Source organism: Triticum dicoccoides, chromosome 2B (assembly GCF_002162155.2).
Source record: "Triticum dicoccoides isolate Atlit2015 ecotype Zavitan chromosome 2B, WEW_v2.0, whole genome shotgun sequence".
NCBI lineage: Eukaryota > Viridiplantae > Streptophyta > Magnoliopsida > Poales > Poaceae > Triticum > Triticum dicoccoides.
In genome coordinates, this window is record NC_041383.1 from 10,063,963 (window position 1) to 10,076,807 (window position 12,845).

At 41.5% G+C, this 12,845-nt stretch overlaps 1 long non-coding RNA gene across 3 annotated transcripts; it reads left to right on the forward strand.

The window, feature by feature from the left end:
* Positions 1-479: 479 nt before the first annotated feature.
* LOC119361719 lies at positions 480-6,513 on the forward strand. 3 transcript variants are annotated; one of them, XR_005172953.1, is made up of 6 exons: positions 3,114-3,546; positions 4,151-4,273; positions 4,712-4,869; positions 5,260-5,462; positions 5,602-5,723; positions 6,241-6,513. It is a non-coding gene; the product is annotated as an uncharacterized LOC119361719 (long non-coding RNA). The 3 variants fall into 3 exon arrangements; XR_005172954.1 differs by lacking the exons at positions 3,114-3,546; positions 6,241-6,513 and adding an exon at positions 480-3,100 and having other exon boundaries at positions 5,602-5,979; XR_005172952.1 differs by lacking the exon at positions 6,241-6,513 and having other exon boundaries at positions 5,602-5,979.
* Positions 6,514-12,845: the final 6,332 nt, after the last annotated feature.

The window sequence follows — 12,845 nt, forward strand, 5'->3', positions numbered from 1 at the left end:
ATAGATGGGTTCTACTGGAGGTTAGGCTTGTGGGGGCGGGTGGGGTACTCGATCGCGGGGTTTTCATTGGTTTTTCGCGGCTAAGAGGGAGGTGGGAGGAAGTACCAAAGAAGTACCAAAAAAGACCGGGTGAGGTAGGACGAAAATAAAACCCGAAACGCGACCTACCAACTGAGACATTAGGAGTAGAGATTTTCGTCCCACCTCACCCGGTTTTTTTTCGTCCCACCTACCATGATTTTTTGATACCTGCTCCCACCTCACTGTTAGCCGCGTCAAACCAAAAAAAACCCACGTCGCGATGCCCCTACGCAGTCCTGGGCCGCACCTCCCGTCGCACCCATCTACAAGCGACGGAAAAAAACCTCCGAAAATTAACCAACGAAAATTAACCACCGAAAAAAAACCTAAACCACTCGCACACACGACTCTCCTGCCCTCCACTCTCGATCCCCTCCCATCGCCGCCGCCCTCGGCTCTCGATCCCCTCGAGTAAGCTGCGTCGCCGTGGTCTCTCGATTCCCTCGAGATCGTTGCGCCGCCATCCCCTCGAGATCCCCAGATCTCACACCGCCACCGCCGGTGCCTCCTCCTCTGGCGACGCAGCGAACGAGAGCAGGGCCGCAGTACACGGGTGGCTGCCTCGTGCCCCCGATGTCCAGGAGTACGTCTAAGATCGTCATGTGTTCTTCCCCATCAAGTTCGCCTGTTGACTGGTTCGCGAAGGTTTCGGCAGATCCGTTTTCGCCCTGGATGTGAGTCGCATACCGGCGACTTTGGCGGTCCGACCTCGTGCGCGTCGTCCTCACCATCAACCCCAAGTCCCTCCTCCAGTGGACCATTGAACTCCACAACCAATTTCTTCGACGCTGTCATGCAGGTTCGAGTCCAAACAGTGAGGAGATTGATTCATGCGTGCTTGTTTCAGTCCAGATCTCTAAATAAATGTTCCGAACGAGGAAGGTATGGGAGATTGGCAGTGTCAAGCATATGTTTCCTTACGTCTCCTTCTGTACTCCAGCTGGTACAACTTCCTGTACTTTCTCATATTTTTTTGGTTAATTGTGATATGTATTTATTTCAGCTCACACCTCGGTTCCAGTAAGACTTCTGTTCTCTTATTGCATATTAGGGTTGTAGTTTTTGATACTACTCCTACAGGGAATACTTTAGGGTTGCTGCAGTTCCGATCAACACTTGAGAAGAAAAATGATGCGAGTAAAGAATAGCTTCAGTGGTCTATTTAATCAGGTGTTCCTTAATCTTGATAAATTCCAATCTATTGGGAAGCTACGATTGTTTTCATGTGTATGCCCACCGCCGTGTTGCTTTTATTCTGATTTAACTCTGAAGAACTAACATATTATGCATCTGTTCATTCCAACATGACAATACACTGTATAATTTACGGAAGAAGATGGGCATGATAGTCTGTTCTTGGTTCCTTAGAACATGGCCTACCAATATGTTGAGGAATTAACTGCATCCTGAATAAAAGATGATTCCTTAATTGTTTGATTTGTTGAGTCTTACATATAAATAGATACTGTGATCCATGGAATTCTTCCATTGTTTGTATTGAAGTTAAATGACAATATGCTCTTCATATATACTTTCAATATAGTAGAATATTCATTTGGGATAAACTGACTTGTTCTATTTGAAAGTGCTGCACCGGCACTAATAAACAAATCCAATCTCATGTCATCTATTTATTCTGACAATGGTGCCATGTAGACTAGGAATTAGAAAAAAAAACAAGTACTAGGATACATTGCAAACTATGGAACGAAAGAAACCTACCTGAAAAGGCCTCAGCAGTTCTACTTATGAGCCGGATAATGCAGCATTATAGGATGATCCATTCATATGCATACAAAGGCTTCAATTTTGATTTACATTCAATTTCGTCCGAATATTGATTTTTCTTTAGTTTAGATCAGCTATGATTTAGGTACTACAGTTGTATAGGATGATCCACTGCCATTCATACAGAGGTTCCAGTCTTGATTATGTTTCGGTTGAATTCAGTTTTTCGAGTCAGCCCATCTCAGCTCTATGTGTGACATTCATAAGATGACCCCATAAAATTAGCAAAAGACGGTACTTTTTTCCCATCTCAGCCCCAACTGTTGCTTTCTTTGAGGTTTGGTCGTCTAAGTAGCTTTGCAGTGTTTTGGCCGGTGCAGGCTGGAGGACCCTGACTTGGAGGAGACGACAGAGTTCATGGCGAGCAAGGCGGACTTGGCCGAGTCCATGCTTTCCTGGTTAGGGAGAGCCTCCAACACAAGGTCATGTGTTGCTTCTCTCCTCTATTTGGATTTTATTAATTGGTGTCTTTTTTACTGATTCCTTCGCTATTGCTGTGCGCTCCTAGGTTTAGTCCATGTCTCTCTAGATTACTTCTATTTCGTACGGATGGTCTTGAGTTTGCACAATTCCAGGATGTCAGCTCGCCGCACATGTGATACTTATTGTTAATAGTTATAGAATTCCCTGGGTGTTCTTTGTTATTTTTGTGCACAGAAGTTGTTTGTGTCTTCGTCCGAGCCAATTTCAGTTACAAATCCCCGAGTTAAGCTACATGTGGCTAACAACATTGCATATGAAGCTCTCGTCTTTGACTATAAGTTTGACATGTGGTAAGAGTTTTTCGGTGGTTGATATCCTGCACCTTAGACATGTTTATAGACTTATAGATAGAATATTCTTTCTTATTTATAGTGGATCTGTTGTTGGTGCCTTACTACAAAGTACTGGTGTTTTGTGGCCACTACTAATGATAATAGTATTCTTTATGCTAAGGTGCAGATAAAATATTGAAGGGTGGAAGTCTGTTAATCATTCGATTAGCCAATTTTTGTTATTTAGCAACCAGTTCGACTCATACAATTAAAGTCTGATTGTTGTAGTAAATAATGTTGCTAAGAACTTCAAGGTACCGCGTTTTTCCAATTGTTGCCACTTGGCAAAAAATTATTGTTTTTAGAAGTAACAAGTAGTTTAAAAATTGTGGTAGCCCGTAGCAACGCACGGGCGTTCTCCTCTTGATTCTCCGTTGTGCGACGTCGCAACTTCTTCTCCAACTCTGCGGGTGTAGGTAAGCCACCGCCTTCCTCTCCTGAGCTTTCTCTTGTGCTCTTTGTGTCCACGCCATGGCCATCTTGCCATGCTAGGTTCTACCCTGTCCATGGAAATTTCTATGATTGGGCTTGTGGTGATGGTCTGCTATGTCACTGTTTCACACAATGCACGGGCATAATGTATGTGTAGAATTGTAAATGTAACATCTCAATGTCACCACACTATGTTTTTGTATCGATTCTGTACATCAATATTTGTGTGTTTGTTTATTTGTTTTCTATGTGCTTCTATTCTGAATAATGCTACTTGCCTGACTGTCTATTTTTCTATTCTGAATGCACAGAGAGAGAGAGAGAGAGCATCATGACTTCCATGGCTTGAACTATTTTGCTGATATCCTGGAAAAATTGATGGTATAATTCTGTTAATTGGGAACCTTGGAATTGATTTTCACCTGAAAAGGTTGGCTATCTCAACCTTCTTAAACCATTCTGTAGCACGTATTTCTCATATGCATGAAACTTAGTTAGATTTGCTTTTTTTTAAATCATGGGCCATCGACTGAGTATTATGTTATTCATTCTGTAGGTGTTTTAATTTAAAAAATCAGCTCTGCACAAGTAACAACATGGCTGAAAGCCTGTTGCTTTTACTTGCGTTGAGGACAATCTGATGGACAACCTCCGACCTACTCGCGCCCCATAGTTAGTGTATAACGGCTGGAGAGAAATTATGCTTTTCTTCATTAGGACTATTCGATAGATGCAACAGTTATAAAAAGAAGAATTTTGTAAATCAAAGAGAGATATGCTCTCATCAATTGCTCACCTCTGAAGGTTGAAAACATATGGGCCTGATGAGGCCGTTTTCTTTACAATTTCCTCTAGCAACAACTCCGAGTATAATCCAGAAATGGATCGTTGCTTATTTGTTTTTGAAAGTGTACAATTTCCTTTATGAAAGTGTAATGTTCTCATCTCTATCATGATGTTTCAAGTATACTACTTCTCTCAAGATGGTTGGAGTCAACGAGGCAGCACATAACTGTGTTTGATGCATTCTTCAGGTTGATCGAGGGTCGAATAATGGACGTAACACAGCTGCTAGAGAAGAGATTATAATATGGAAAACAGCAGATGAGGAGGAAGCTGAAGTTGGTACATCAAGTGAGCAAGAGTTCCAGACCCAGGTGCATTTATAATTGAGCTGTTTGTATGAGCAGTGCTACATGCTTCCACTCTGCATCTCTGTAGTTATTTGGCTGAAGGTGTGCAAGAGTTTGAGCTATTAATTATTGTGTAGTTCTTAAGTTTTAACTTTAGAACTATGTACGTTATTCCCTTCTTTATAAATAACTTCATGTGGAAAAGTATTCTTTGAGGGAAACAAGGCCGAGAGGTTGACAGTGATAATATAATAAGTTTGCATTTTATACCATCTAGCAGGACATCACGGAAGTTTGTTAGAGGAATTGCAATAGCCATGATCAAATATTATATTTCTTATTCCTTTTTGGTTTTAGACAAGAAAAGTAGCTCAAACCTTCTACTGTCGCAGTCGCTGTAGTAGAGCAATCGCTGCCTCAAACTTCAGAGAAGATGGGCATGAATGGATGTTTTGGTTGCAGGTTACACCAAGAACAAGTGCCTCAGATCATTCATTTTTCAGGCAGCGGAAGGATCACTCCCACTCCCCTCGCGTCGCCCACCTGAGGGCGACTCGAGGGTACCCTCGCCCCATCCGCCGTGACCACCCCTCTAAGGATCTCACCGCCTCGACCAAAATGTAAGTGTTGTACTTTTGTAGGACAACATTAAGAGGATGTGATATTAGCTAGCTGAATTTTTTCCAACTCTTGCACTAAAAGGATGTAAGTCGCCATCCAAACGATCGGAACACACATGAGCTTGTAATATCGTAAGCAATTTGTCTCTCCGGTACATGGTTATCGACGTGTAGATTTTGGTAAGCTTATACTGTCGATCTTCTGGTAAGGTGACCCTTTCATACCAGTTTTGTGAGTGCATGCATGTTCTTGTCATCTCAACTAAATCTGGACGGCCAAGTTTCCACAGAATGGCTCAAGATTTTCAGTCATACACTAGCTGTCACACACCCAGACTTTATGAACATGTGATTTGTCATCTCATTTAATCGATGGTTTTTGCTTGATAGGTGATTTGAGGCAAAGTCTGCGTTTGAGGCAAGGACAATAAAAATGATGGAGCTTTTGGTCTTCAGCACCTTGAAATGGAGGATGCAAGCTGTTACTGCTTGCTCATTTATTGACTACTTCCTTTGCAAATTCAATGATCATGACACACCCTCCATGCTCGCATTCTCCTGCTCAACTGACCTCATCCTGAGCACAGCTAAGTGTATGAAAGTTAAATCAGATCCCCTTTTTTAGTATTCATCGACCAATGTGTTAAATTAGATCTCACTTTTAGTATCCATGGATCAATGTGTATAATTTGGTGGCGATCAATTATTAAAGTTTCAGAATTTCGATTGCAGGAGCTGATTTTTTGGTGTTCAGACATTCAGAGATTGCTGGAAGTGTTGCACTTCCTTCATTTGGGGAGCACAAGACTTCAGTTGTCGAAATGGCTACAACTAATTGCAAGTATATAAACAAGGTAGTGATCAGCTCTGTGTTCTCGTTAACTAAATCATTTGCCCGCATCACATGGTTACCTTTAAATGCAATGGTGCCTCTGTGTACAAGAAGAACGAGTTATTTGATTAAATTGTAGGGAGGCTTCAGATGTATCTGAGAAAAAGCATAGCACCAACTTTTATAATGGTCCTATGCTTCTATCAGAGCAATGCCATTATCCTGCATACATTTTAAAATGCGTTTGAGTTCTAATACATATTGTACATGTACCAACATTCTTTCCTCTGTTTTCGTTTTTTTGTTGTCCTTAAATGGCATCTCATTTTTTACTTTCATTTAGAAAGTGAAGTAACATTAATAACTAATAAGTTCTCGCATGTTAGGTTTTCTTGGATGTTGTTGAGAGTGTAAACCTTCTTATGTCTTCTAAAGGGAATTTGTGTACCATCAAATTTTACCTGTCTATTCTGAGGTTTCTGGTGTCTTCCTATTCAACTATTTGATGTTCATTGTGTATATTTCTTACATTTCTGCAGGGAGCGTTCTACGATGTGACGTGATAAGAAAGATCCTGATGAAGTGCTTCCTTTATGGAATGCCTATCTGAAGTTTGGACTAAGAGACTTGCTAAAGAGAAATAAGATTCAAAGTAGATGTTTTTATTGTAGATTAGGATATGTGTGTTCCACCACCGGTTTGACTTCTCATATTAGAAGGCAAGCAGTTAGTTCATATCTTACTACTTTGCACTATTGTAGAGGGATAGTGAGGGATTGAGATGCTACTACTATTTGTATTGCTGTCGATGCTTGCACAATGCTACTGCTTATTATACTTGTGTATTTATCTTTGGAATAAAAAACAATCATTTTCTCCCTTCAATCAAATAGTCATGACTTAGTTTTAATTACTAACCTCTCTTCATAATTATTTTTGGATTAAATTTAGCTTTTTATAAAGTTGCAAACAATAGTTCTGACTTTTGTGGGTAGTCAACCAAATTCTGGTTCTTGGTTGAAAGCCCCTTGTCATCGTAGTTTACTCGAAGGCAGCTTCAGATTGATTCTCATACCAAGGGTGCCATCTTTGGAAGCAATAGTTCTAAGTTTTATAAAGAACCATGTTATATTTGCTTGCTTTTTCTTGTATAACCAACAAATATTTCAAATATTTGTTGTGATTAGAATTATGACAACATCGGTGTTCATCACTATTCTTTTTGGACTTGAATAGATATGTCTAAATTACACATAATGTGTATGAATAATGTGTATGAGCAAAATATTATAGTTTGACTTTCATGTCTTTCTTGGTAGTCACCTTAGTACTATGTTGCTGTCTTCATGTCTTTCTCATGGCCTTATTAAAGATCTCTGGTTGATATTTTTGTAGCACATTTCTTACTAGATATCCTGTAAGGCTATAATTTTAAATTCAAAAAGCATTTTTAGTTGGGATAAGGAAGAAAGAAAGAAAAGGATAGCGCTTTAACGGTAAGTCGCCGATATAGCCCGTGGCAATACACGGGCGTTTTACTAGTAACTATATAATAATTAAATAGGATGCATCATGTCTATTTTAAACTTCATCAAAAGAGTGCAAATAATCTCCGCAGCAACGGGCGAGGTATCATCTAGTATTTTCCATTAAAGAGACATGTACCCTCTGTAGGATTTAAAGTTTACTAATGATTATAAATGCGGGAAAGGTAGAGTTCTCTAATTTTAGTTCATCTAGAGTATGCTATTAATAGCTCGTGTACCCTCCCCGTAGAAAAGTAGCTCAATGTACTAGTAGTGCTGTTGCTAGTCGGTAGCATGATAGACCAGCACTACTCGTACTTGTAGTAGCTATCAATGGCGAAAACCGGAAGACTTAACAATGACACAATCCTACCAAAAGTATATCTTAGTAGAATATATTTTCCAATTTTTCTGAATGCTAGTTTATTTTCAGTTTAAGAGACCTGAACGATCCCTGCAAACACGGGAATGCTAAACTTCCGTAAATTTAGTTTATCTAACATATGATATCAGTCGCTCAATATACGACCCCCACAAAAGTAGCCCAATGCATGAGGAATACCATTGCTAGTTGGTAGCATGACAGGCCAGCACTGCTCGAATGTGTAGTGCTATTTAGGCTGGTCATAATGGGAGCAACTTATAGACAAGTAACATGTTACTAGTCTATGTTGGCTAGTCGTAATGAAAGTATCATAGGTAGTATCATGCACGCCAACTAAGCAATTTTGATAAGGTGGCACATAATTAAATAAAGAAAGAGAGGCTTGAGGATCGTATCATGATACCGTATCATATTAAATGATGTGCTACTTTGTGTCATGCATGGCAATAAATGTAGTCATATATGATACCAACATATGATACCATCCATTACGGATGTAGTACCATACACTAGTATCATATGCATGATACTAGTATATGATACTCTCCATTACAACCAGCCTTAGCTTCATAGTGGGTATTGCTATAGATGTGATAACATAGAGAGCTTCATTTATTACTTTGTAAAGTCATTTTACATTGCAAACCGCTGTGTGATGATTACATATTATGCTATTACATTTACATCTCTTCTCATTAATTATTTGTCACGTCATATTTTTTTACCTATGTGGCATGCATGTTACTATTTGTATTACTCCCACTATGGACAACCTTAATGGTGAAACCCCAAACGACTTAAGAGCAAGTACAATAGGATGATGTAAGCAGGCTATAAGAATTTAAAATATTATATTTTTGCGTAGTTAGAATGAGAAAAGAGGAGAGAGAAGAGAAATAGGTTGTAAACTAGTAGCCAGCTGCAGCACACGCTCCAAGAAGCATTGTGAGAGAAGAAGGTGGACCATGTAGTGATAAAGTAGTAAAATCTTATATCCAACTATTATATGAGTTGGCTCTTAGATTGACTATAGATGACACGGCTATTACATATACTCCCTCTGTCCCAAAATTGTTGTCATAGATTTGTCTACATATGGATGTATCAATTCATAGTTTACTGTCAAATACTTCCGTATGTAGATAAATCTAAGACAAGAATTTTGGGACGGAGGTAATAGTAATAGTTGGCTCTCTTTTTAACAATGCTGTAATGTCCACATGATCCTACTAAATGTACGGCTCTTTTCTTGATCATAGTACTATATTTTTCATTCAAGACGCCCATACGGTCCGTAGAATATAGATCCGAGGTTATTTAATGATGATAAACATGGGAAAGCTAAACTTCTCCGATTTTAGTTAATCTAAACATATAATTTCGGTAGCTCAATGATACCTGAAAAAAGGGACTGTAGCTGAATGTATGAGGAGTACTGTTGGTAGTCGGTAGCATGACATGCCAGCATTGCTCGTACATGTACTAGGTATTAATGGGGAAGGCGGGTACACTTGGTGACTCGGGTGAACGTACGTGTACCGTTGCTAGTCTGTGGTCTGTGGTCGGCAGCAGGGCCTTTCTTCCGGCAAGGACGTGCTGCTCAATTGGGTTTGGCGGAGGCGATGCGTGTCAGCCCCAAACTACTATGTGTGCTAGGGCTTGAGTCGTGAGTGTTAGGGGCGCAGTGAGCAGAGTGTATTGACACACACACGTACAAGTTGTACGTGGCCCTTTGAAGCTCAATGCTTTTGCTTTGAATTGGTTCATGTTTTTACAAGTGATAGTACATGCCCTTATAGGGCATACAACCGACTAGAGAGCCGCACAAACGTGCACAACTACTCCCAGCTCTACCTAGTATATGAACCTGTCACGAAAATTCCCAGCCGCACTGCTCTGAATTCTGTCCTATCCCATTGTATCCTGATACTCATTAAGTGCACGCCATCTTATTCTGCCATGCACAGGGTATCGTATCTTGGCAGGCTGCAGTTTTATCCCTTTGACTCTGTTACTGCTGCTTTTTCACATTAGCAGTACCACAGACAGGGATTTAGTCCAGAATGCGCGCCGCTGGGTCGATAACACTCGCGGACGGCGGAGTTGCCGCGACTGGACAGTTCTCTAGCTGCATAGAAGCGGTGACCCCGAGCTGGTCTGGTGCGGCACGCGTCCCTCGGGCCGGCGGCAGAGAGGTCCTGGGCTTTCGTAGTGGCAACGGGTTGTGCGGCGGGCGAGTGTGACAGAGCTTCTCTACGCGTGGTGCCTTGCTGGTGGTGCCTTGGAGTGTGACAGAGCTTCTCTACGCGTGGTGCCTTGTCGGCAACATCTTCGTGTCGCCTGTGTGCATCTTATTTTTGTGCGATTTCTATTGTCAGGGTGTCCTTGTATATGCTTTGTATGAGCCTCACTACCTTGTGTTGTTCCACCGTGTATTCTACTCCCTCCGTTCCTAAATATTTGTCTTTCTAGGCATTTCAATGAGTGGCTACATACGGAGCAAAAAGAGTGAATCTACACTTTAGAATATGTCTACATACATCCGTATGTGGTAGTCTATTTAAAATGTCTAGAAAGACAAATATTTAGGAACGAAGGGTGTAGATGTTACTTTATATATAAAGGTAAATGCTTGCCTACGCCGAACGCTTCGGCTGGTTCCGCCCATGCGCACAGCCCCCAGCGATATAAATCGCGACACGTTAGGTGCGAGGGCCCACCTCAGCGTCATCCTCCTCCCTTATCTTCGTGCTCGCGCCCAGCCCAGCTTCTTCTCCGCCGAAACCTAGTCTCCCAAACATGGCAGCAAACTCGCCGGAGATGAACTGCCACCACCGCACATTGGCGACCTGGCAGCAATCTCGCCCAGGCATGGCAGCAAACTTGCCGGAGATGAACTGCCACCACCGCACGTTGGCGACCTGGCAGCAATCTCACCCAGACATGACAACAATCCCCGCTGTCATCTTCCTTCTCCCTACTGCTTGGGAGGGACAAGCCACCGCAAGGGACCTGCTGGTTGGGACCCAGCAGCACGAAGGACCTGCTGAGGACGCAACCTGCTGCCGCTCAGTGGAGATTGCTTCGAGCTGCCGGTGCTCAGAGGTTGCCTCACGACCTGGCTGACAACGGCATCAATGCTAACCATGTATCAAAAAGCTACAACCACCCTGCAATGATGCTACAACGCGTGCACACCGGAGCTGCAACCGGCGAGGTGTGTCGACAAAGCTACAACCGTTCACCTAAAAAGCTACAACCACATTCTCTAGATTTGCTACCCGATTTCACCGGAGTTGTGGCCAGACGACGTTGTCATCAGTGAAAATGCTACAACCGTGTGTCGTAGGAGCTACAACCAATCTGCGGATATGCTACAACCACGTATAACGGAGATGCAACCGGTAAAGCGTCGCCGACTAATGCTACAACTGTTCACCATGGTGATGCGGCCCCGACGGCGACGATGATGTATGTTTTTGCTGCAACTGGCGTTTGTGAAAGCTACAACTGGTGTTGGTGGAAGCTACAACCGGCCATGACGAGCTGCAAACGGCAGGCGCCGATGCTACAACCGGGTATGATTTTTGAGTAACAACTGACATGGGGATGCTACGACCTAGGAGCTAATTTGCTGGAACCAGCACCACGTTTTGCTGCATCGGGGGTAGAACCGCACGGGGGCACCAACACGGTAATCTCTGAGCCGACGAGCTACGCAGGAGAGCGGCGACGATAACGGCGAGCTGGGCACGCGGAGCTGCAAGCAGGAGGCTGGGGGAGGAGGCGACGAGGGGCTGCAGGAAATTGCATCTGGTGATGGCGGAATCGCGTTGATTAGATTGAAGACGAGGGGGCAAAAGAAGAAGATGATGCTCGGTCCAATCAGACCGCTATACGTGCCTGTATCGGGCGACTGGGGGCCGACCGGCCGAAACTTTCGGCCACCGCGCCGACGCCTAGTACTGCCCACATATAAAGAGCGGTGAAACTCTAGTTTAAGTATTTCCTAGGAAATATAGTTCAAAGCCGGTTTTTAGAAAATATTCCTCAATCCTAGAAAACAAATAAACCCTAGTAATTCAAATCTTCCACACATCAAAGGAAAATATGTTGAATTAGGTAGACCCTCAAACTAAACAGGATACACCTACCTATCTTGCACCATAGGAATTTAAAACACACAAATAATTTCTAAATTATGTTGTTTGGTTCTAAAAAATTGATTATAACATATGATATGTTCTTGTAGATTTAAATCCAACAAAATAGACGTCTTGCCAAGGAACTAGACAATGTCCCTCACAAATGCAAGGAAATCATCTTTAGTGTGGGTAGATCATTCAAGGAGTGATAATCCTAACTTCATATATTCCCTTAAATAAATAGTACTCGTGGCATCAAAATCATCAATTATATTAAATATAAATATACCACAATATAGCACCGCTAATAGCATGCTTTATCGTGCCGAGTAATAGCTGACTATATAAATAAGTGTATAATGTCTCGCTAATGGCACGCTATAGCACGATATAGCATGCTAGTGTATTTAAGGGCTAGAGCTATTTTGCTATAGTACACTATTTTTTCAGTAATTCTATTTCATGTGGGGCCAAATGATTATTATGACATGTCAAAAAAGAAATACACCATATATATTGGTGACCATATATGTCCTTCTCATGCAAGAAAAATATTTTGACTCTACTTTGTCATATGGCAACAAGTACAATTTAGAAGAATAATTAAATATACCATTGTTGCTAAATCTTTATAGTTGCATATAAATCTATCAAGAGTATCACGAGATGGAGCTTGATTATTAGTTGGACTACAAAAAAAGTTCTCCTGATTTGAAGATGTTATATTGGTAAACAGACCTATCAAAATAGTGTGAACTCTATGGGTACACAAATTGGAAGCGTGCATGAGGAGCGTTGGTTGCTAAAATTTAATTGTTGGAGTACAACAAATAGCTGGTACAATTAGGCACATTGATAAAATCTATTGATTGTGATATGTTTAGGTACAACATAGGTGACATACTTCTTTCATAGAAGGAGGATAAACCCCGGCCTTTGCATCAAGTGATGTACATACAATGACTTATTTAAAGAACATGAACAGTTGGTGCTCATGTTTTTTCTTGAATGTCATTCTAATTTGAAAGTATTTTGTTTATTGTATTAGTATGGAAATTCAAGCATTGCATATGATAACAATAATATTT